The sequence below is a fragment of the Tursiops truncatus genome, chromosome 21 (assembly GCF_011762595.2).
Source record: "Tursiops truncatus isolate mTurTru1 chromosome 21, mTurTru1.mat.Y, whole genome shotgun sequence".
NCBI classification, from domain to species: Eukaryota; Metazoa; Chordata; class Mammalia; order Artiodactyla; family Delphinidae; genus Tursiops; species Tursiops truncatus.
The window spans coordinates 4,179,963-4,195,118 of NC_047054.1; the positions used below are offsets into that span (position 1 = coordinate 4,179,963).

Genomic DNA, 15,156 nt, shown 5'->3' on the forward strand with positions numbered 1-15,156 from the left:
CTTAATTCAGTAACTGGAGGGAAGTGCACTGTTACCGTTTGCACCAAAATATTTGACGAATGCCATTAATGACTCCTCATGACTCTCATTCCCAAACTTTGAAAATATTTCTTTAGTTTTTATTGGAAAAACAAGAATAACCATCATACCTCTACCAAAGTAAAGCTGATATATCAAGATTAACTTTCTAAGATGTTTCATCTATATCTCGCTTACATTGTTTTAATTGTGGTAGAGCACTTAATGTGAGATCTGCCCTCTCAGCAAAACTTAAGTGTACAATACAGTATAGGCACAGTGTTGTATAGCAGATTTCTAGAGTTTTTTCTTCTTGCAGAACTGAAATTTTACACCCATTACACAGCAACTCCCCATAAGGAGTTGCTCATCTGTATCTCTGATTCTTTTAATGGATGGATGCAATTTCAGTGTATGAACTAAACAAATTTTTCTTCGCATGATGGATATTTAAGTTTTTTCTGCAGTTGTGCTATGAAAGATAATGTTGCATGTACATTTTTACCTATCATTTCTATAGAGATTCCTAGAAATCAAATTGCTGAATCATAAAGGTTGCTCATTTTTATTGTAAATAGGCACAGAAAATTGCCTTCCAAAAGCTTGTCAAATTCGCTTGCCCATAAACAGTAAAATAGCCACATATTCCTATTTGTTTAAATTATTAAAATTTTATGCGGTTGTCATTTACTTTGGTGCTTTGAAAATTTGAAACAATGGTCTTAGTTGTGTTAAGGTTAAAAACCAGCTTTGTACCCTTTTTTGCTCTGCTAGAAAACCCAGGGTAAATAATAAATTCCACAAACAAAACAACTAAGTGAAATGTATCTTTTGGTAACACTGAAATCTGCAAATTTGAGACCTGCAAAAAACTAGATGTGGCCCAACTGACAAAATTAATGCCCAAAAAGAAGTGGCTGAAAATATACACATTAAAGTTTTTATTGACTAAAAATTAATGAAAGGATTTAACCCAGATGTAACTTGGATTGTGAAATTTTAACCCACAGAAAGTCTACATGGTTGAAATAATGGTACCAAGGAAACTTTCAATGGCAAGAGTAATAGTTTGTAAACATTGATATACCCTGAAGAAACAATCAGCAAATCAAATATTTGAAATTTCCAGAAAAGCAATTATCCTGATGAAAATTATTTTAATGACATCAATATGGAATAAACTAGAAACATATAAATGCTGCTATTAAAAAAACATAAAACAAAAGTGCAATTGGCTTAATTTCATTGGGGGAATATGTGTTTTCAGTGAAAAGGCAGTACATAAATTTTGGTATAAATCTGATTGAAATGGTTGTATCCATAATCAACACTGCCCAGTTGTTTGGAATCAAAATGGAAAGGCAAATAGATATGAGGTATTTAAAATTTCTGACTCAAAACTTGGGAAAAGAAAACAGTGCTTACTGAGCTCCCTTACTAAACAAACATGCTCTACTCCCTGCAGCCTTCCGTGCCAGGAAGTGAGGGTCTTAGAGTTAGACATCATAGAGTGGACACAAAACTCAAGACATCAAAACTGGATTGCATTTATTCTATTTTCCCTCAACTTACTATTTGTTATGGACTGAATTATGTCCCTCCAAAATTCACATGTTGAGACACTTACCCCCGATGTGACTGTATTTGGAGTCAAGGGCTTTTAGGGAGGTAATAAAAGGGTAGGGCCCTAATCCAATAGGAGTGGTGTTATTATAAAAGAAAGAGACACCAGAAATTGATCTCTTTCTTGTTCTCTCTCTTGTTCTCTGCCTCATTCTTTGCACATGCCCAGTGGAAAAGCCATATGAGGATACCACAAGAACTCTGTCATCTACAATCCAGTAAGAGAAGCCTAACTAGAAGCCAACCCTGACAGTACCTTGATCTGGCACTTCCAGCCTCTAGAACAGTGAGGAAATAAATTTATGTGTTTAAGGCACCCTCTCTGTGATATTTTGTATGGCAGCTGTAGCAGACTAAACACCATCCTAAGATCTCTTTTCTTCCTTGCTAAAACTTACAGACATTTGCATTCTCTCTTCATAAACGGAAGTGTTCTATGTAATTGCTTCCTCTTTGATTTTAGTGCCATAGTGCATAGAACAAGCTCTGACTCCCAAATATTCTTGCTTAGCATTTTTCTATAATCTACGGCCCAAAAGTAAGCCTTTCCAAAGCACCTGGAAGAGTTAGGCATATTGAGATGTTACCACAAATCTGAACTACAAACACCCAATTACTCCAAGTTTCATAGGCAAATGAAAAAAATTAGAACTGCATAGCAAAGGTGAAAGCACAAACATGGATGTAGTCTAAAAAGAAATGTAATGGAAACAAAAAATATGTATGGTAGTCTTGTTTATAGGTATATCTAGGCAATATAAAAATCTATGATATAGAAAAACTTGCACAAGCCTCTTAGATAGTCTCATCCACCAGAGGGCAGACAGCAGAAGAAGAACTACAATCCTGCAGCCTGTGGAACAAAAACCACATTCATAGAAAGATAGAAAGGATGAAAAGGCAGACGGCTATGTAACAGATGAAGGAACAAGAAAAAACCCCAAAAAACAACTAAATGAAGTGGAGGTAGGCAACCTTCCAGAAAAAGAATTCAGAATAATGATAGTGAAGATGATCCAGGACCTCGGAAAAAGAATGGAGGCAAAGATTGAGAAGATGCAAGAAATGTTTAACAAAGATCTAGAAGAATTAAAGAACAAACAAACAGAGATGAACAATACAATAATTGAAATGAAAAATACACTAGAAGGAATCAATAGCAGAATAACTGAGAGAGAAGAACGGATAAGGGACCTGGAAGACAGAATGGTGGAATTCACTGCCATGGAGCAGAATAAAGAAAAAAGAATGAGCATAAATGAAGACAGCCTAAGAGACCTCTGGGACAACATTAAATGCAACAATATTCACATTATAGGGGTCCCAGAAGGAGAAGAAAGAGAGAAAGGACCCGAGAAAATATTTGAAGAGATTATAGTCAAAAACTTCCCTAACATGGGAAAGGAAATAGCCACCCAAGTCCAGGAGGTACAGAGAGTCCCATACAGGATAAACCCAAGGAGAAACATGCTGAGACACATAGTAATCAAACTGGCAAAAATTAAAGACAAAGAAAAATTATTCAAAGCAGCAAGGGAAAAATGACAAATAACATACAAGGGAACTCCCATAAGGTTAACAGCTGATTTCTCAGCAGAAACTCTACAAGCCAGAAGGGAGTGGCATGATATACTTAAAGTGATGAACGGGAAGAACCTACAACCAAGATTACCCAGCAAGGATCTCATTCAGATTCGATGGAGAAATTAAAACCTTTACAGACAAGCAAAAGCTAAGAGAATTCAGCACCACCAAACAAGCTCTACAACAAATGCTAAAGGAACTTCTCTAAGTGGAAAACACAAGAGAAGAAAAGGACCTACAAAAACAAACCCAAAACGACTAAGAAAATGGTAATAGGAACATACATATCGATAATTACCTTAAACGTGAATGGATTAAACGCTCCAACCAAAAGACACAGGCTTGCTGAATGGATACAAAAACAAGACCCATATATATGCTGTCTTCAAGAGACCCACTTCAGACCTAGGGACACATACAGAATGAAAGTGAAGGGATGGAAAAAGATATTCCATGCAAATGGAAATCAAAAGAAAGTTGGAGTAGCAATACTTATGTTCGATAAAATAGACTTTAAAAGAAAGAATGTTACAAGAGACAAGGAAGGACACTATGTAATGGTCAAGGGATCAACAGAAGAAGAAGATATAACAATTATAAATATATATGCACCCAACATAGGAGCACCTCAATACACAAGGCAATAGCTAACAGCTATAAAAGAGGAAATTGACAGTGACACAATAATAGTGGGGGACTTTAATACCTCACTTACACCAATGCACAGATCATCCAAAATGAAAATAAATAAGGAAACTGAAGCTTTAAATGACACAATAGACAATGACACAGATAGATTTAATTGATATTTATAGGGCATTCCATCCAAAAACAGATTACACTTTCTTCTCAGGTGCACATGGAACATTCTCCAGGATATATCACATCTTGGGTCACAAATCAAGCCTCAGTAAATTTAAGAAAATGGAAATCATATCAAGCATCTTTTCTGACCACAACGCTATGAGATCAGAAATCAATTACAGGGAAAAAAATGTAAAAAACACAAACACATGGAGGCTAAACAATACGTTACTAAATAATCAAGCTATCACTGAAGAAATCAAAGAGGAAATCAAAAAATACCTAGAGACAAATGATAATGAAAACACGATGATCCAAAACCTATGGGATGCAGCAAAAGCAGTTCTAAGAGGGAAGTTTATAGCTGTACAAGCCTACCTCAAGAAACAAGAAAAATCTCAAACAATCTAATGTTACACCTAAAGGAACTAGAGAAAGAAGAACAAACAAAACCCAAAGTTAGCAGAAGGAAACAAATCACAAAGATCAGAGCAGAAATAAATGAAAAAAATATTTATGATATCATTTAGAACTTTAAAAAAAGATATTGTATCTCCTTTTATTATAGGAAAACTGATGAAAGCAAAGCATGATCCTAATGGAAAGATATCTGTTGTAATAAAGAAACAATTAAAATCAAAATTTTCCCAATATCAAAATTCTGAGGGGGAATGATTTCAATATATTTACAAATTGAGTCATTTCTTTCTTGAAGGATGAAGTAGAAATGAGTGAACTAAAAATATAAGTATGTTCACTTCTAAGCAAATATACAATTATTGAATTTTTGATGATTTACTCATCTATTATTTAGAACCCACATACTTTCCGGAAATTTCAAACTTTTTATTATAAAGAAAACATGTACCTTAGAATGATTTTTTAAGTTGGAATAATGAGAACTATATAAAATAGGTGTGTATGGGTTTGGGGTTTTTGCTAAGTGTAACTTTAAATATGGTTATTACCTTTGCTCACAAATTCTGAGCATTCAGGCAAAACCAAATTGAGTTACATACTTCCCATCCTCTGATCAAAATATCAAACCTGCTTTGTAAGAGAATCAAAGTTTTCCAGCTCTAAATTCTAGGAGTAATGTGTTCCCTGGGTACTCATATGGATGACAAAGAACAGGGGAACAGACAAGGTCTTCAACAGCAGCTTATCAGCAAAGCTTAGAAGCATTCTTCGTCTGTCCACTTATTGAATCTATCCTTAATAAAGCCAAGGGCTTAACATTAAAAATAGTGCAATGAAGGCATTTCTGCAGAAGTTTGAGCCAGTCAGGTAAGCATTTTGACAACCAACCTAATAAAAATGATAAAGTTTATACTAATTTGAGGTGTAATGGATAGTAGAAAGGTAACTTGGGTTATCTTTCTTGAGTATGAGTCTTATCCTTTGCACGAAGAAAAACAACTTTAACTTTAAACTCCTTGTTATGAGCCAAGAACAGGAGAATTCTGGATTCCTGGAAGAGCAGTGCAAATATTTTACAATAGAGATTGAGAAGTCTAATGTGTATTCTGCACAATGTAAGTGCTACAGAGAAGAGAACCAGAATGTTCTGAATCAATTTAAGGTAATTTTAAAGTGTGCCCAACTGGGATCACATATTGTAGACAAATATCTCAATCATACACAAACTTCAGCGAGGCTCCCACAAAGGTTTTCTTCTACCTAGAAAACTGCACATTTTTTCTCCAAATTCTGTATAACTTTTGCTGGAGCCATTATCCAATTAGATCCTCAAGATAGAAACATGACTAATATAACTTAATTTTCTAAATCCCCTCCCCCTGCATTCTCTAATTCTATCAGTATCTAAGCTCCACCAATTTTCTCTCTTAAGAATATATTTATGATATTTCTTCCTCCCCCCCCCCCCCCCATACAGTCCTCCTTGGACCTTCAGTTATAGTTACTGTAGACCAACCATCCTGGCTTTTCTCCTCACTTCTTTTCAAGCTATGCTTCCAACTTGCCATTAGAGACCTTTTTACAGCATAACTGTGGATCCGCACTCATGGAAAACCTTTTGATTATCTTCCCCAGCCATCAGGCAAATGTCTAAGGTATGTGGGAGGGAGAGAGACACACACAGATTTTCTGAACATCTCACATACAGTCACTGCTGTGTGGTTAGAGTACCACACAAGTTGAGATAAATGAAACATAGCTAGTCTAATGACTGCTTTGGTACAAAAGATTAGAAACTTTCAATAGGTGATCAGGTGAGGAAGGAGAAACTCAAGACTGAAGGAGGGCAATATGATGGGGAAAGTGGGGTTGGACTTCGGCGTGGTAACAGAGATAAGATTTGGGAACAAAAGCCATTGTGGGTAATACTTATCAGTAATGTAAAGGGAACTAAACAGATTCTACAAGTGGGGAGGAATTTTCAATATGATAAACTCTGGATCTCGAGGAAGATTCTAAATAAAGCTGATGCTCTATCAGCTCTAGTGCCAAGGCTCCATCCGAAGCCCTAGTTTTTTATTTGCAGTTTTGTGCTTTTTCTACTTAAAAACAGCTCATAAAATTACACAAGCTTCTGGCCCTGAAAAACCTTGATTAAAAATAGCATTAAACCAGGAAAATAGGAAATATTTTCAGGCAGGAAAATATTGAGGCCCTCATTTCCATACGTTTGCCAGTTTCCATGGAGTGGCTGTAATTTGACCATCATAGTTTTCTGTTCACGTCTCGAGGTGAATAGTACAGGGAAAATTCCTGATTTAATGGTTTATGATCTAAAAATTTCTTTGAGGACAGCTGGAGCAAAACATAATAGGGAGAATCTGAACATCTGTAGTCTATGGGCTTCTGTTCAACTATATAGAATATCATATATATATATATATATATATATATGTTCCTACATGTATTCCTAGATATGTATATATATTTATTAAAAATCTCTTAAAAATTATTCCACCTCTTGTCAATTTCCACTTAAATTCTATAAAAGGTGGAGTGAGGAAATCCCCCTCCCAGAGACTTCTTAATTAGAAAGTAAGTAACAGTAACTATAATAACCTGTCAATAACTATCAATTATTGAACACCTATTCTGTGCTTTTCTTTATAAATGTGAAAGATAAATGTTATTTTATCTTATAAATGTCTAAATCCATCAAAGAAATTAATCTGCCACAGGCCAGTAAGAGCCTGTGCAGGTTAAAACCCATTTTGCATTGATTGTAAACCTAATCCTTTTAGTAACCCACTGGGCCACTCAGTTTGAAGACAAGTCAATTGCAGCACACTGGCAACAAAGGAACCCAGGGTCCTGATTTTGGGTGTACTCCTGTTTCCTCTCCAAGGAGGAATTGGCAGACTGAGAACTACATTACCTACAGAAGTTGGATGCCATCATTTACAATGAAGTTTCCCTCCCTGAATGGGACTTCCTTCCCATTTCTTTATTTTGTGTTTTTATGGCCTGATCATAACAAAAGTAGATGTTCTGTGTTTTCATAATGAGACTGGACTGTTCGTGGGTAAGGAGATAACAGTTTTCCAGTGGCTAAAAGCTGGACAGTTGATGTCAGAGAAGAGTTGGATTTTAATACTGGTATTATTGTTTGCTAACACTATATAACTCTGGGCAATTTCTAAGCCTCATTTTCACCATCTGTTAAATGAGAATAATCATATTATACACACATAATATTGTTATAACAATCAGCTGTGACAATGCATATTAAATGCTTAGAATTTCCTTTTCTTCCTTATCTTCTCCTTGCTGACTTTCGGGGAGATTTTTCAGTCACAGGGCATTATACGGAGTAACAGATTCATAATATATCACTGAGGCTGATTTAGAGTTGAAAAATTCCCCTAGGGTGACAGAAGGAGAAGTAGGTGCTTCTTAAAGGGCCAAGTAATTCTGCTGATCTCCAGTCATTCTGAGAATTAAAGTACTTATTTTTCAATATTTATAAATGAGATCAAATAATAAAGTACATTAGCTAAATAGACAAATGGAAAATGGATAAAGTGGTAAGATTTCAAAGGCAAACAGCATACACCCAAGGGCTAAACTCTACACAGAGGAGCAAACAGTGCTCTCAGAGTTACAGGTACCCTAACCAACTCAGGTATTCTCTGAAGCTGCATCCTCAGCCTGGGGGGCACCGCATGAGGTCTCTCTTTGAAGACCCTGAAGAAACACCAGGTAGAGGGCCAGAGTCCAAAACAACCCAAAGGTTCAAGGCTTTTCGTGTAGCAGTAAAGTCCCTACTGGAAGGTAGTACATTCCTAACAAACTTAAGAAGACTCAGCTGAGCTCTGCTGGGGGCGTATCTTGAACAGTCCAAGAAACAGCTTCAGCATTTAGCCATATAACTTTCCTGATTCTTGGCGGCATATCCAAACAGTCCTTACTGCTCTATTTTAATCCTCCAAAGAATTGTACCTGGACCAACATCAAAGAGTCACATAATAAGCTTCAACGTATTTTTCTCTTAAAATTTGAACTGAAAAAAAGGGAGGATGCAGAACTACGTGGAAAGTAGGATTTACTTGTATTATGTAGGATGTAATATTATACATGTACACAATTGAATATCTCTCTGAATAATACTGTGGGTAGATTTTATTTTCTAATCTATTAAAAATATTTAACACAAGGAATTTATGGTCATTATAATCAGAAAATAATAGCATTATTCTATCACTACTATTATATACACATGTAGAGTGTTGACATTTATCCAAATAATTTTCTTGGCTTTTTTCAACTTGCATCACTATGTGAAACAAAGGGCACTTAAAATTACATTTTAAAACTCAATAATGTCTGATGTTTTATTGCTCTTCTTTTAAAAATGTACAGTAGACCTCAGACTTCCTGGGTGGCACAGTGGTTAGGAGTCCCCCTGTCAATGCAGGGAACACAGGTTCACCAGCCCTGGTCCAAGAGGATCCCACATGCCACGGAGCAACTAAGACCGTGTGCTCTAACTACTAAGCCTGTACTCTAGAGCCCGCGAGCCACAACTACTGAAGCCCGCACGCCTAGAGCCCATGCTCCACAACAAGAGATGTCACCACCAGGTGAAGCCTGCCCACAGCAATGAAGACCCAACACAGCCAAAAATTAATTAATTAATTAATTTTTTAAAATTTACAGTAGACCTATAAAGCACACATATGCCTTATTAGGCATCTATTATTTCTTCTGATATGAAATAGCACTTTAATCAGAAATGTCTTCTCTTTAAACTAAGCGTATATATCTTGCCAGAATTTTATCCTGTTGTCATATAAAGCCATCAAATGCAATGTTTGATGAATACTAATAGCGATATCCTAGTTGGAATTGATAAAAACGTGAAACTTATTTCATAAAGATGAGCTAAATGGTACTAATGCATTCTCCAACATGTTTTCACTCTATGACTTTTGAGATATTTGATGGCCAGGTAACAGAAAAAGTGGTCTTCATGCTAAATAGTAACTGTCCAATTGAAGACATAAAAATTCGGCCACAGGCTAAAGAACAATGAATTTACAAACCCCTTATACTTAGTTCAGATGCATATACATATTTTTTATTGTGGGTAGTGCAACAAGATTAATTTAACTTAATACAGAATTCTACTGTCTTAATAAAAGGAAGTTTCTACGTTAATTTTTCCCCCCAAGACAGTGTGAAAATTATGCCTTCTTATGAACCTAAGAAGAAGCATATACTGAATTCACCCAAACCCCCTAGAGTACATCCTCATATTTTTGATTATAAACAAAATACAGCAGATCCTTTGTGGACTGAGGTATCTAAGATTATGATGAGGAAAGCACTATGGTACCTGCCATAGCAGGACAGGGCCCATTCTCAACTCCAGGTTACCCAGTATGAACAGCCAATTGAACTGGGGTAAAAAAAAAAAAACAATTTGAAACCATTTGCCTAAGTTGAATTTAGTTCTCTGGTTTTCATATAATCAATCTCATATCAGAAGAAGGGGTTAATGACCATCTATGTCTGCTACCGACCTTAAGAATTTCTTATATTTAAGCTAACAAACACTGTATAATTGATTTTGCCAATGTGTACAGTACAAAAATATATTCCTCCCTTTCAGAATAAAGTGAAAAATATATGTAACCATTTTTGTTAATTTAAGGATTTTCGAGTACTTTTATCAGACCATGTAGTAAAGTTGAACAGTAAATGAATAATTTATATGCCAACGTGGTATTTTGTATTGAAATTCTTTAATTTGACATCTTCATGACTATAAAAATAGTTTTATAATATTTGTATACATGTAGTTTTATGGGTTTTCTGTAAATTTTCCTCTAACTGATTAATGGAAACTCAAGGTCAATCTACTCGTACATAATAACGAGTGCTGGTTTCATTCATGGTTAAATGTTCATGTTTGATATTTCAGATCTCAGAACAGAAAGATCTCAAGACCTATATTTCCTTTTAGTGTTAGCACAATCTGAGGTTTTTAGGAGAGCTGTCAATCTCTTCTTAATACGTTCAAGTCCTTTGGAGGAAAGCCCACGCCAAAGGGAAAAACCACAGGGGAAAATTTCTGGAGCTGATTATAGAGAAGGCTGCAAAGGTAAATTTCCAAAGGGATCTGATTAACATTGCTCTATCACACAAGAACAGGAGAATAAGCCATTAATTTGATGACCTTTTTTTCTTCTATCTGGGAAGTTGGACTTCCTTCCAGGCTAATTAACCACTAAACATTTTACAAGCAATCCATGTGCGGAAGCAGTAAAATATGAATTGCACTTATGAAGTAATTGACAAAGAGTATATTGGGCACTTTAAGTAATGATGGTGTGCATCCTAATACCAGAAGAAAGGCTTAGGTACTGCCATTTGACAGGTCATTAGTTAATCTCAGACCTCAGTATCAGATAATGAAGACTCAAGGCTAAAATGAACTCACACACACTAGTTGAGGGTATCCGAATGCAAAGCGCTTCTGAGAAAACACTTAGTTTTCTTGCCTTAGCGTTATATCAAGATATCCCTGGTGTTATCTCAGATGAATTCTCTAGTTATTTTATTTTCTTCTGACAGTGAAGTCAGAGCCGACAAGCCAAGGCAGTCCTCAAAGAAATTCAATTACTGAAATGTCTGACAGCTTGCTTTGCTTCTTACTAAAGTTTCCCAAGTTCCTTGCAGCCTGGATAATATAATAGTTTGCTTTGCAAGACATGCATTATATTTTATAAATAAAATTGAAAATACTATCAAAAGAAAGATAAAATTTTCAGAAACAAAAATTTTGGCTAAAAAAAGGCAAAGTAATGATAATAGATTTGGAAGTAGTCACTTTTTTTTTTTTTTTTTGAGAGCCTACTAGCTTTTTAGTATTGTTCATGGCAGTTGGTAGATAGAATATGAAATTTTGTCTTTAAGACCGAAACCTATCAAACATTTATGGGTATGAAATCTGAAGTCACTAAAATAGTTTGAATTCAACTGGTGCATTCCTGAATTTTAAAATGTTTTATTTCTGAATAACAGTATCCCCATGTGTTGAATAACTGCAGTGAATGACCATCAGAGTGAGTTTAATTCACAAAGAAATACTAGGGCGAAGGAACAACATTGTATCTCTATTCCAGGGCCATCCCACCCAGGCCTAACTTCAGGGGAATGGGCAGTAGAGAATTCTGTTAAGGAATAGTGTTCTTTCTGTAGCCTGCCTTCAAGTATAAGAGAACAATTTGCACTGACTGCCAAATTAGTCATTTCCCTTTTCTGCTCTCTCCGAGGCTTTCAACATTTTTAGGGGAAAAAAAATTGTATTATGTGTACAGGACAATTTCTTTTCTGAGTTGTTAGCACTTAAAGATTTTTATCCTCCCACCCCAAAGATGGGCCTTTCTAAAACTAGAGGCTGGCAGAAATGTGACCTGTCTGGCATTTACAGATCATCTGGTCCCAGTGTCTTCACTGACAATATGAGGAACTCAAAGTTAAATAAATTCCTTAGGTCACGTTTTTGTTTGTTAGAAAAAAATGCATTGGGGTTCTGCACTGATTCACACCCTCAAACACCAGATGTAGCTTTTATCATATATATAAAACCTACTCCCATACATCAGTTTTCAAATACCTACTGTTCTTTGAACAAATTTTAAAATCAAAATTAGATAATGTGTTTCTTCATTTTATTTGATGCATATTTTCTAGAGAATATGTTATGCAATGTACTTTCAGTTATATTGCATAACAAAAAATATAATTTTTCCTGGTAATATTATACCAACATGCATTCTTTCATCAATTTCTAGTACTTGGCTCCAAGCAGAGTTAACAATAATAGCTAACTAGTTACTTGAAATACTGTAACGCCCTTTCAACAAAGTGAGTCAGAAACCATTGAATGTGACAGAAGATTCTGACTTCCCATGACTTCTGCCCAATTCACCCCTTTTATCACTGTTCTCCCTGAAAAAAACCTCATCGGTGTTTAAACATCCCAGCTATCTGCTTATACTGTGATGGACACAGTGTGTGGGGAAACACAGCTTAGCATATGCAAAGACAGCCTGGAAGTGAGCATTACAACTGCTTTGTTAGAGCGATGCGTTTTCTTAGTAAACTGTCTTCCACTTTTGTAGACGACTGTGTCCTACCTTCTCTTTTCTCCTCCAACTGCCTAAACATTGTCACCCTTTCTCATTCTCAGGTGATGACCTTGACCCTTTCACTAAGAAAAAAGAAACGATAAGAACAGAAACATCTGTATCCTCCCAGGACACGCAGGTACTAACCTACATGCAACTGGACGTTGACGCTTTGCTTTGTTCTTCTGTCACATACGTGACATAGCTGACACCATCTCCTTTCCCCTCTGCAAAGCCCTGTCTCTGTTGTTGTCTATGCCTCCTGCAACGTAAACTTTCCACTGCCCTGTGACTGATTCCCATACTATGCGTAAATACAGTGTATACCTATGGGGGGAGGTGTGTGGTATCTACCATCTTTAAAATAAGAACTGAAGCCTTCTGTCTCAGATTTGCATGCTGGCCAGACACTGCCCTCTTCTGCTTTTCCTCGTCAGAGTAAGTCTTCTCGAGAGTCTCTGAACTCACCGGCTCTACTTTCTCTCCTCCAATTCTCCCTTAAAGTTACTCCCATCAGTTTTATCCTCAGCATTTCTTGGAGTCATTCTTAAAAGCTACCACTGACATATAATTTTCCCAAACCAATGGTCATCTCTATCTTCACGTTACTCAACTCTTAGCATTATTTGATGCAACTGATCACTTCCTGCCTCTTGAAACACATTTCTCACCCATATTCCAGGATTTTACTCACCCTCCCTTTTCCCCTTGGTTCTCCTTCCATTGCACTGGAAGCTTCATACCCATTTCCTTTTTGTGTTGTCTTAATCTTCCTGACTTTCCTTAAGTTGTTTTCCCTCACCCTACACTTAGTCCACGGGTATGTTCATCCCACTCTGTAACTTTAAATATAATATGTAGGTGGTTTATGATTTCTGTCTTGGTCCATTCAGGCTACTATCACAAAGCACTGCACACTAGGTAGTTTATAAACAACCAAAATTAACTTCTCACAGTTTGTGGGGCTGGAAGACTGAGATCAGCGTGTATGGTTGGGTGAGGGCCCTCTTCAGAGTTCACAGTTGGTGCCTTTTTGCTGTGTCCTCACATGGGGCAAGGGACGGAAGAGCTCTGTGGAGTCTCTTTTATAAGAGAATTAATCCCATTCATGAGAGCTCTACCCTCATGACCCAAGGACTTCCTTACTGGCCCACCATCACCTTTGGGGGTTTCCACATATGAATTTGAAGGAGGGCACAAACATTCAGACCATAGCATTCTCTAAATAGTATTTCTGGCTGAAACATTTCCTGAATTCAGATTTATATAGCCAGCTGTCTATTCAAAATTTCCCCTTGTATGTAATAACAACTCTTACAGAATCTTCATTGCGTACCAGGCCCTCTACAAAGTATTTTCTGTGTTTTTACGCACATAGACTCCCAATAACGCTGGTGGGTAGGGGCTATGATTTTTACCTTTCTAAATATGAGGAAACTAGAGCAAGAAAGAGTAAGAAACTTTCCCAAAGCATCACCCGGCAAATGGCAGAGCTTGACTTCTAACCTGGACGTTCTGGCTAGACAGCCCTGGTCTTCGTCATGATGCTTTCTCGCATTTCATATATCCAGAATGGAACCCTCATAATCACCTCTCTAAATACGTTCCTACTTCAGTTCCCCCAACTCGGTCGATTTTATCTCTATTCTTTCAATAGCTTTGGGGAAAATACCAGGAATAATTTCAATCCTGACGTTCATTTAAACCAGAAAATCCTGGCATATGTACCTTCAAATACATCCAGCACTGGCCATTCCTCAGATCTCCACTACTAGCATACTAGTCCAAATCACCATCTTCTCTGACTGAATTATTGTTATACTCTCATCCTAGAGTCAGCATTTTCCTTCATGAAGTCTGCTCTAAACAATGTAGAGTGAAGCTAAATCTAATCTAGTAAGGTTGAATATTGCTTCTCTACTGCTAACATCCCCAAAGACTTCCTCTTACTCAACGAAGTGTAAAGTCCTCACTAGAGGTTCTGGTGCCTAAAGGACCTCTCTGACCTCATCTCCTGCCACTCACCTCTTTGTTTATTGTCTTCTGTCTCTGATTCCCTAAGATGCTATGGTTTCAGGACCTTGAACTTGCTACTTCTGCCTGAAAATCTCTCACCATAGATGCCTCATTAACTCGCTTTCTTGCCTCAGCCATTAGAGGCTTGAATTGCACCCTTTCAGAGAGCACATCCTAAAAGAGCACGCCCCATCGTTCTCCTTGTCTGATTTTAGTACTTTTAAACATTTATCACCATCATGTGGACATTATATTGGCTTGTTCGTATGTTTATTTTTGGCCCTCACCTCCCCAATTAAACTAGAAGCTCATTAGAGAAGAGATTTGCCCACTGTTGTATCCCCAGCATCGAACACAATGCCTGCCACATGGTAGATGCTCAATTAATATACGGTAGATGAATAGATGTGAACCACAATACATCTAATTAAAGATTCAAAAATCTAAAGTTTGAGAGAAGAAAAAAGTTACCATTTGGCTTTGAATTTTACATGGA

At 36.7% G+C, this 15,156-nt stretch overlaps 1 long non-coding RNA gene across 4 annotated transcripts in view; it reads left to right on the forward strand.

Moving 5' to 3' along the window:
- The window catches only part of LOC109547640 (uncharacterized), a 54,684-nt gene that overhangs the window by 30,854 nt on the left and 8,674 nt on the right, over nt 1–15,156 (forward strand). For all 4 annotated transcript variants that reach the window (XR_012328934.1, XR_012328932.1, XR_012328931.1 and 1 more), the window contains 2 exons: nt 10,433–10,612; nt 12,707–12,783. This is a non-coding gene — a long non-coding RNA (uncharacterized lncRNA). The remainder of the gene's footprint in view (nt 1–10,432; nt 10,613–12,706; nt 12,784–15,156) is intronic.